We start from the raw sequence: 8,806 nt of genomic DNA on the forward strand, positions 1-8,806 counted from the left end.
GGTCAGGATCAGAGCTGAAGCAGAAATATATGAACTGAAACATATTTAAATAGTATTTATTAGAGGGGAAAATCAGCGTCAGATTCACACAAAAAAATAACAACTTTAACATTAATAATAAAATTTCTAATATTTTTATGTCAGACTCACTAATGAATGTGCGACTTGAAAATGATCTAATGTTTTTATTTCTTCTGAAATCCAGCAGTAAAACAAAATGTTTTCTGTGGAAAAGCTCAGAACCGTCTGAGAATCGGACGGATAAAAACCTGAGCGATGATAAAGTTATTGATCTGGATGTTTGAAACAGAATCATGGGCTGAACTAACCGGGTTTCTCAACCGGTCCAGTAACTGGACCCAGCAGGCCTCTGAGCAGTTTGTGACCAGCATGTGTGTGGTCTGTTAGCTGCTGTACCCCTGACCTTTGACCTCATTACTATTAGACTTATTTCCTCTTTAGTGTGTTTCTGGTCAGACTGAAGGAGGACTAGCTGAGCTAGTCTTCAGGATCCAGCCTCCGGCAGGAAATGATGTCATTATTTTAACACCAGATTTCTGTTTCTTTCAGTTTTCTGCTCAGGTGCCGCTGCTGTGACGTCATGTGACCCGGTCACGGCCCAGTGCGAGTCCTGAACTGTTGACCGGAACAGTTAGCGGGCAGGTTAGCTAATGCTAACCTGCCCGCTCTGCGTCTGTGCCGACCTACTATGACTCAGTGCTGTGAGACTGGAATGCCTCACCTGTGCAGGTGCACCCGGCGCTGCGATCTGATTGGCTGCAGGTGCATCGATGTGCCCGCGCGGCCAATCAGCGCGTCGTGACGTCAGCGCGGATTCAAAGTTATCGCTCAGATTTGTTTCCATCGGACTGAGGAAGAAGCCGCGGCCGTCAGCTCACCTGAGCAGGTAGATCAGTCCGAGCGTCCGTCCGCGCACCTGGCCGCCATGTCAGCCCCGACGCCTCAGGTGAGTCCGGCTCCGTTCCTACAGACCCGAACCGGTTCTGGTCGCCCATCAGAACCGGTCCGGGTCACCGAGGTTCTGGCTGGAGTCATAGAGCTGCTGCTGCGGATTTACCTGTTGGTCCAGTTTGTCTCCTCACCTGGCTTTGTCTTCCTGACACAAACACCTGAGACAACCTGTGTAACGACTTCCGGCTGCTCGGAACCAGCTGGTCCAGAACCGGTTGAAAGTTCGGAACCAGCTGGAGGTCCGGAACCGACAGCAGCAGAAATCCTCCAGTAGAATATTTGTCTTGTTTTTGTTGACATTTAATCTTTAATCTGATGTTTTGTTTATTCAGCTGATTAACTTTGATTTTTCTGGATTCAGTTCCTCATATTTGAATATTAATCCATCTATGATCTGAACCTGCTGAGCAAAAACTGTTTTGATTCTGAAACCATGAGGAGAATCATCATAGAAAGTTTAGTGGAAGGAAGACGTTTGAGGTGGATTAATGAAAAACCACACAGTGAGACATTTACTTTACAATAAGTGGATGTGGTTCATTTCTGATCTCTTGGTCCCATCCTGTTCCTAGGGTCAAAGGTCCTCTGCAAAGTTGCAGGAGAGGGTTTCCAGACTGTTCTTAATGGCCTAGTCAAAGTATCAGAGGAGAAATCGGTTTCTGTAGTCTCTCTCTCAGAGATCCTGGTTCGGTTTAGATCAGGTTTCAGATCTGAATGGATTCTGGACAGTAAAGCAGCTGCAGTCCAACAGGAAGTGACCTGGCCTCAGCCGCAGTGTGTTTCCTGTCAGGATGGGAAGCAGCAGCAGCAGCAGCAGCAGCAGCTGGACATTCTGGACCCGCAGTTCCAGCAGCGACTGGAGAACGCCCGCGCGCAGGTCCGGCAGGAGATCCAGCTGGAGCTGAAGATCAAGGAGGCGGCGGAGAGGATGCGGCGGGCGTACCCGAGCCGACGGGGCGGCGCCGTGGACGGCGAGGTGAAGGCGTCCAACCGCAAGCTGGAGCAGCTCCACCTGCAGCTGCAGGAGCTCAACGCCATCTCCATGGCAACGGAGAAGGACAACCATACAGGTAAACGCTGCAGCAGCTATAAAAGTTCTTGAGCCGCTCAGCCCAAATAAATCAGAACAATTCAACTATGAGATCCATTTTCCAGCTTTGCAGTTTAACTAGGACTTTCCAGATGATGTTTAGCAGAAGCTAATGCTAGCACGCTACACCAACCTGATGTTTAGCAGAAGCTAATGCTAACACGCTACACCAACCTGATGTTTAGCAGAAGCTAATGCTAACACGCTACACCAACCTGATGTTTAGCAGAAGCTAATGCGCTACATCAACATGATGTTTAGCAGAAGCTAATGCTAACACCCTACACCAACCTGATGTTTAGCAGAAGCTAATGCTAACACGCTACACCAACCTGATGTTTAGCAGAAGCTAATGCTAACACGCTACACCAACCTGATGTTTAGCAGAAGCTAATGCTAACACGCTACACCAACCTGATGTTTAGAAGAAGCTAATGCTAACACGCTACACCAACCTGATGTTTAGCAGAAGCGAATGCGCTACATCAACATGACATTTAGCAGAAGCTAATGCTAACATGCTACACCAATCTGATGTTTAGCAGAAGCTAATGCTAACACGCTACACCAACCTGATGTTTAGCAGAAGCTAATGCGCTACATCAACATGATGTTTAGCAGAAGCTAATGCTAACACCCTACACCAACCTGATGTTTAGCAGAAGCTAATGCTAACACGCTACACCAACCTGATGTTTAGCAGAAGCTAATGCTAACACGCTACACCAACCTGATGTTTAGCAGAAGCTAATGCTAACACGCTACACCAACCTGATGTTTAGAAGAAGCTAATGCTAACACGCTACACCAACCTGATGTTTAGCAGAAGCGAATGCGCTACATCAACATGACATTTAGCAGAAGCTAATGCTAACATGCTACACCAATCTGATGTTTAGCAGAAGCTAATGCTAATGCGCTACATCAACCTGGTATTTTGGGTTGCGGATATTTAGCCCTGAAGCACAACTTTGATTTTGATGTTGTGCTGACTCAGCCACTGATTCTTATTGGTGAATTTAGGCTCCGCCTCCTCACTGTGTCCCGTGTAAGGCGGGAATCACCATAGCAACCAGGAGATTGAAAAGTTAAATGTTTGACTGTGTGCGTTTGAAAGCGGCCGTCCCAGAGGAGGAAGAGAACCAATCATCAGAGCCGAGTCAGTGGGAGGAAGTGACATCACCGCTTGCCAGCCGCATCAGAACGCTGAAGAAACAGCTCACCATGGAGACCAAAGTGAAGCAGGGCGCCGAGAACATGATTCAGACCTACAGCAGCAGGTCCTTCAAGGTGAGACCTACTTCCTGTCTCCTTCATAATAAAGCTCCTCAACGTGACCCGGTCCCAGCGGTCCAGAACCGTGACCCGGTCCCCAGCGGTCCAGAACCGTGACCCGGTCCCCAGCGGTCCAGAACCGTGACCCGGTCCGGTTTGCGTTCCAGGACCGGAAGATGCTGGCCACGGCCCAGCAGATGCTCCAGGACAGCCGGACCAAGATCGAGCTGCTGAGGATGCAGATCGTTAAAGTCAGCCAGGCCCAGGAGGAGGCCGCTTCCCTCGGTAACCAAACCGCTTCCGTCCCGGTCCGGACCCGGTCCAGACCCGGTCCGGACCGGTCCGACCGGCCGGCTCTGAGCCGTCTCTCCGTCCCAGGTCCTGACGAGGAGATCATCGGCCCGGTAGAGCTGCGCGTCGCCGAGCTGCTGCACCGCATGAAGATCGAATCGGCCGTCGCCGAAGGAGCCAGGAACGTGGAGAAGCTGGTGGACCGGAAGAGCGGCGGGTTCTGACCCAGGTACCGGCCCGATCGGGTCAGGGATCCTGCTGTGCTGTGGAGAGCTTGATCCTTTCTCTCATGTTGTGCTGCTTGTAGAAACATGGCAGAATATTAATCATATTTTCTGATTATAACTAGATGATGTACAGCTTTAATGGCCTATTCCAAGTCTGACTGCAGTGGAATGTGTGTAAATCAAGGCCCAAAAGTGACAAAATTCAATAACATGTCATTAAATAAATGAACGCTGAGAAATGCGACGAAATTAATTTAATTATTCATGATTATAAGGAAGTTGTTTTAACTGTAATATGTTTGTATACCTGCAAATACTTAATGTTCATTTAAATAGTTTAAGAACTAGTGGGCGGAGCTACTGATGCTTTTACCGTTTGGTGGGCGGAGCTAACACTGTCAGGGAATTTGATTGGCCAGCAGTTGAGCAGGAAGGAGGAAAAAACATTTTGTGTGATTATTATTTCTATAAATATTCGGTCCATTTTCAAGACACTTTTTAAAATAATGCAAAGATACAAACATAATCGCTGGGATCATTGACCTGATGATTCTGATCAGTTCTGATGGGTTCTGTCCCTCCAGGTCCAGGCCCGGGTCCAGGAGTCGTCCCAGAAGGTGGACCTCTTGCGTCTGTCCCTGGAGCGGCGGCTCGCTGAGCTTCCTGAGGATCATCCCACGCGAGCCGCCATCATGGAAACTCTGGCGTCGGGAATCAGTCCGTCCCGCGGAACGCCGAAGAAACAGTCCGCCGCTCCGTCACCTTCCTCATCATCTTCCTCTTCCTCCTTCTTCAGACCGGCCAGTCTAACAGGTCCAGTATTTTCCACTGGACTCATGACTTCCTGTTTGGCGAGGGTTTCCTCTCGCTCAGCGTCTCCCGATGTCCTGCCAGTTCCTCAGAGGTGGTTCCCGGGTTGAACCCTGAACCTCCTCGGCGTTCGGGTCAAACCTCGGGATCAACCGAGCGAGTCGCAGCTGGACCCGACGCGGCGAGTCTGACCGGCTGCTGTCGTCCTGCAGGTCGGCTGGAGGTTTGCCTGATGGGCGTCCAGGACCTGCTGGAGGACGTTCCGGGCCGCAGCGCCGCCCGCTTCTCCGGGAAGCCCATGAAGGTGAAGGGTTCTGTACGGAGCGCCAACGGGAAGACGGGGAAGTCGGACGAACTGTCCTGTAAGGAACGTGCTGTCCGGAGACATTAATGATTCTCTGACGTTGGTTCTGGTTCTGTTGGGAATGTCGGAGAAAGTCCAAACTAAAACCTGATCGATGTTCCTGTCAGGTTTTGGTTTTGGTTCGTTTCCCGTCAGATCCAAAGCGCCGTGGCTCATTGGATCTGAGCAGAACCGTCCAGAACATCCGGACTGAGCCGGTTTCTCCTCCTGTCTGTTCCAGCGGAGGTCAGCGCCGTCCTGAAGGTCGACAACCGGGTCATGGGCCGGACTCACTGGAGGCCGCAGGGCAAGGAGGCCTGGGGCCAGAACTTCAGCACCGAGCTGGAGCGGGTCAGTACACTGGTGGTTCTGGTTCTGATCCGAACCAGAGAATAATTTTCCAGTCGGAGCAGAACCGGTGCTGACTGTGGTGCTGACTGTGGTGCTGGTTCTGGTCCAGTCCAGGGAGCTGGAGGTGGCGGTGTACCGGAGGGACTGGCGGGCGCTGAGCGCCGTCAAGTTCCTGCGCCTGGAGGACTTCCTGGACAACCGCAGACACGGCATGTGTCTGCAGCTGGAGCCTCAGGGAATCGTCTTCATCGAGGTTCGGCTTCTTCCCGGTTCCAGGTCCAGTTGTACAGAACCAGGGTCGGGTTCTCTTTAGCAGCAGAACCAGCTGATCAGAATCCAGAACCTCCATGATCCAATATCGCCACATCGTCTGCATAACTCAGCTCAGTTCAGTTAACTGAACGTTGAATAAAAGCTGCAGCAGTTTGTGACAAGTAGTTGAACACATGTGACCCCTGAATGACCTCTCAGTGGCCCCTGACTGACCCCGACCCCACCTGTTTACACCTGTAGAGATGAAGAGCTGCAGACGATGGTTGGACTTTTGTCAGTTTGAAAATGAATCGTGTTGAATTTCATAACTGCAAATGTTTCATTTCAGTCCTGAAACTTTGATCAAATCCTGGTTTTCTTTCCAGGTGACGTTCATCAATCCCGTCATCGAGCGTCCGTCCAAACTGCAGAGGCAGATGAGGATTTTCCCCAAGGAGAAAGGTAGACTTAGACTTAGACTTCCTTTATTGTCATTGTACAAAAAAAACACAAGGTGAATCTTGACAACGAAATGTCGTTACTTGGCTACCAGAGTAGCAGAGCTAAAACCTTAAACTACCCAATAATAAATAAATACAATACAATACAGGTTCAGTGTTGTGAACAAAACTAAACTAAAGTGCATGTATTGACCATGTCCATGGAGAAAGGTGAAAATGGCCTTAACATGTCCTGATGCGTTCAGGACATTTAGACTTTAGACTCCTTTTATTGTCCATTCAACTTTTTGCTTTGCTAATGGCACAAAGACATTTCTGTCTAAACAAATGCAGCGTTCAGAGTGAGCGCCGCGTACAGAGGCTGCAGACCTCAACATGGCCACCCCGGGTTAGACATGGCCGCCCCGCCATCGACATGGCCGCCCCGGGTTAGACATGGCCGCCCCGGGTTAGACATGGCCGCCCCGGGTTAGACATGGCCGCCCCGGGTTAGACATGGCCGCCCCGGGTTCAACACCCTCTTTGGTTCCTTTGTGTCTGAAAACTTTAATTTTCAGCAGGAAGGTCAAACTTTACTCTCTGATAAACTTTCAGTTGATTTAAAATGTTTGTGGGAAAATGTATTTGGGGGAAGCTAAGTGCTAAACGGAGATGTTAGCTTCGCTTTTAGCGGATTAATGGAAAGTTTGTCCAGGACTTTGTTTGGACCTGAACCAGCAGCACCAGCAGAGTCACTTTGGGTTTGGATTTTCTTCTCGGTCGCTGATGACGTTGGGTTCTTGTAACGAGTTGTGACAGAACCGGTGACTCCGCCCCCTGGCCAATCAGTGACCAGCAGACCTGTGATGTCACCTTTTGTCCCAGGGAGGAACTTCCTGCGGGCGTCTCAGATGAACCTGAACTTCGCCACATGGGGTCGTCTGATGATGAGCTTCCTGCCGCCATGCAGCTCCCTGGAAGCCTTGAGCCCGCCGCTGCCGGCTCCCGGCGCCGCGGCGTCCAGCGGCTCGCCGCCACGGTGAGTCGGATCCGTCGGAGATCCTCTGGATCCTGGTCAGAGCTGATGAATCTGTTTCCTGTCAGATCTGCGTCCAGCAGAGGATCGCCGCGTCCGTCCAGGCAGGAGACGAAAGACGCCGTGCAGGTCTGAGAGCAACCATGAAGTTATCGTCACAGACAAACATTTACTGACTTTCAGTTTCTCCCTGATTTCCTTCAGGAAAAGTCTCCCAACTGGAAGAGCAGCCTGAAGCCCAGAAGGTCCGGTTCGGCCCGGCCGGCGCCGCAGTGAGTCTCTATCAAACCGGTCAGCTGAGTTCTGCGAGTAACGAGGATTAAATCCCTCAGCAGTTCATGTTATTGGGCTGGTCCGGTTCTGTAATCTGGATTAATAAACCAGATTATCTGATCAGGAACCGAACCACCAGAACTCAACGGACCCGGGAGGATCCGCTGGTCATAATGTTTTGGCTGATTCCTGCAACTTTAAACTTTAAAGCTGTAATATTTTGTGGATCTCGGGGTTCTGCAGCCAGAACTCTGCCGGCCCGGTCCAGAGGTCCGGTTCCCTCACCGTGTTTCGTCTGCAGGTCCGAGGCGCTGAAGATGGAGGACTTCCAGTGCGTCTCCGTCCTGGGAAGAGGACACTTTGGAAAGGTACCGGAACGCCGGGATCTGCCGTAAAACCCGACGAAGGCTAACGACTAACAGAACCTCTTCTGACCCAAACCAAGGTTCTGCTGGCAGAGTACAGGAAGTCTGGGAAAATGTTCGCCATCAAAGCGCTGAAGAAGAGTGAGGTCATCGCGCGGGACGAAGTGGACAGGTGAGGAAGATCCAGAACCTCCAAACATTCTGTTCATGGTACCGGTACAAAACCCGGCCCAGTTCTGACCCACTTACAGGAATGTAGAACTTTTCCTGAACTCATCATTTGGTACGTTTGGCAGAGAAACTCTGAAAGTTCTGGTGGAGTTCCTGACCCGGTTGGCACTCCAGGAGAACTTTTCCTGGTTCTGTCGGTTTGAGTGAAGTTAGATCTTCATTCTGCCTGTTGGCCAGTAGGAGGCGCCGTCTCAGATAACCAGAGGAAAGCTTGTTTCAGTGGTTGTGGTTTGTCTGACCCGGTCCAGTCTGCTCTGCGAGAAGCGGATCTTGGAGGTGATCAACTCGGCGCGCCATCCGTTCCTGGTCAACCTGCACGGCTGCTTCCAGACGGCCGAGCACGTCTGCTTCGTCATGGCCTACTCTCCGGGCGGAGACCTGATGAAGCACATCCACACCGCCATCTTCTCCGAGAAGCAGTCGCTGTGAGCCGCCGCCCGCTCCCGACGGTCCAGTCAAAGTACGGCACCTGGTTTCAGCTGGGCTCTTATTGGTTTCCAGGTTTTACTCTTCGTGCGTTCTACTGGGCCTGGAGTTCCTCCATCAGAACCAGATCGTCTACAGGTGAGTGTCTCAGGCCCCGCCCCCAGCCGCTGCTCATTGGCTGGAATCTGCAGCAGGTTTCCTGTCTGTCCTCCAGGGACCTGAAGCTGGACAACCTGCTGATGGACGCCGATGGATACGTCCGGATCGCAGACTTTGGTTTGTGCAAAGAAGGTGAGAAAAAACCAAACCGTTTCCTGTCCTTTGATTGGTCCAACGGGTTTGAAATGGCCGACACCAGGATGACGTAAAACTATAGCTGCATCGATACCAGTTATGTCTTTTATTGTGAAAATCCAAGCAAGAC

The 8,806-nt window shown here is 51.0% G+C and overlaps 1 pseudogene; it reads left to right on the forward strand.

The window, feature by feature from the left end:
* Nucleotides 1-733: 733 nt before the first annotated feature.
* LOC129354259 (serine/threonine-protein kinase N2-like) overlaps nt 734-8,806 on the forward strand; it is an 11,371-nt pseudogene continuing 3,298 nt past the window's right edge.

The sequence above is a fragment of the Poeciliopsis prolifica genome, unplaced genomic scaffold (genome assembly GCF_027474105.1).
Source record: "Poeciliopsis prolifica strain line A6 unplaced genomic scaffold, Auburn_PproV2 SCAFFOLD107, whole genome shotgun sequence".
Classification (NCBI taxonomy): domain Eukaryota; kingdom Metazoa; phylum Chordata; class Actinopteri; order Cyprinodontiformes; family Poeciliidae; genus Poeciliopsis; species Poeciliopsis prolifica.